This window comes from Polypterus senegalus, chromosome 2, assembly GCF_016835505.1.
Source record: "Polypterus senegalus isolate Bchr_013 chromosome 2, ASM1683550v1, whole genome shotgun sequence".
NCBI classification, from domain to species: domain Eukaryota; kingdom Metazoa; phylum Chordata; class Cladistia; order Polypteriformes; family Polypteridae; genus Polypterus; species Polypterus senegalus.
In genome coordinates, this window is record NC_053155.1 from 300,336,240 (window position 1) to 300,338,109 (window position 1,870).

The following is a 1,870-nucleotide window of genomic DNA, read 5'->3' on the forward strand; positions in this document are numbered from 1 at the left end:
ATAATCCCAAGGGGAAATTCACATAATCCAGCAGCAGTATACTGATACAAAGAAACAATATTAAATTAAATAGTAATAAAAATGAAAAAAATTAAAATAAAATTAATGTTCGCATTTACTCCCCCGGGTGGAATTGAAGAGTCGCATAGTGTGGGGGAGGAATGATCTCCTCAGTCTGTCAGTGGAGCAGGATGGTGACAAAAGTCTGTCACTGAAGCTACTCTGTCTGGAGATGACACTGTTCAGTGGATGCAGTGGATTCTTCATGATTGACAGGAGTTTGCTTAATGCCCGTCGCTCTGCCACAGATGTTAAACTGTCCAACTTTACTCCTACAGTACAGCCTGCCTTCTTAACAAGTTTGTCCAGGCATGAGGCGTCTTTCATCTTTATGCTGTCACTCCAGCACACCACCGCGTAGAAGAGGGCACTCGCCACAACCGTCTGGTAGAACATCTGCAGCATCTTACTGCAGATGTTGAAGGATGCCAACCTTCTCAGAAAGTATAGTCTGCTTTGACCTTTCTTACACAGAGCATCAGTATTGGCAGTCCAGTCCAATTTGTCATCCAGCTGCACTCCCAGATATTTAAAGGTCTGCACCCTCTGCACACAGTCACGCTGTCGTTATAACGTTGAACAGCAGAGACCCCATGCAGCACCTGCGACAACGTATCGTTCGTGTATACAATTCGCCCATTGATGCTGTCGAATGCTGATGTATAATCTGATGCTACAGGACTGTTTCTCTCTTGCATCTGGTTATGTTTATTCTTAAAATGTGCTGTGTGCTCTCTGCTCTCACACATTTTTACGTCTAACAGGGTTTCGACTGTAGACAGTTCATCGTAAACAGAACCTGTCAGAGCAGGTAAACGAGAACAACGCTGATCTGTGACGCTCAAAATCCCCGCCCCTACTTTGAGCTCCTCCTTCACGAGGCATTGGATTGGTTTAGAAATGTGTCACTCAGTGAGCCGTCTAATTGTTCCCACCCACATTTAAGCACAATTCACTTCTGGTGGTCTCCAGACGTACAGATTATACTGCACCGTAAAGGATTGGTTCCTTTCCATGGTCCGTTCCCACCTTGTGCCTAAAATTGTCGCTGCTACCGCCAACTCATTATGATCTTATAATAGATGAACGAGCTCAAGCATGTATAAGGATTTTCGTGGATTCTTTTAAAGAAAAAGCTGATCTTGAGTTTCTGTATGAAACTATATGATTACAGGGGGTCCTCGGGTTACGACACAGTTCCGTTCCTACAGCAGTGATGTAACCCGAATTTTGGTGTAAGTCAAAACAGACCCTAGCCTAAGTCACTTACCTATCCTAACACATTTGTAAAATCATAATCTAGAACATAAAAACACAACTAAGCCACAGAAAAAGGAAAAGGACATAAATATACTGTACTGTAGTAACAGAAAAAATGAGTGTAAAAAAATCCTTACCTTTATTCCTTCTCACGTCTCAATTTTTTTAAGTTTTTTTGGAGTGAGCGTTGTAACCCGCGGACCCCCTGTATTCCAGAGCTCACAGGTCCTCAAGTTCAGCCCTGAGGTCCCACCGTGGCTGCAGGTGTTTATTCCATGCAGTTTCACAAATCAACGAGTCACTTCTACATCTCACTGATTTCATTGATTAAGTTGGCTGTGTTGGGTGGCACATTGGTAGCGCTGCTGCCTCGCAGTTAGGAGACCCGGGTTTGCATGTTCTCCCTGTGTCTGTGTGGTTTTCCTCCAGGTACTCCAGTTTCCTCCCAAAGTCCAAAGACATGCAGGTTAGCTGGATTGGTGATTCTAAATTGACCCTGGTGTGTGTGTGCCCTCTGGTGGATTGGCACCCTGCCTTGTGCCCTGTGTTG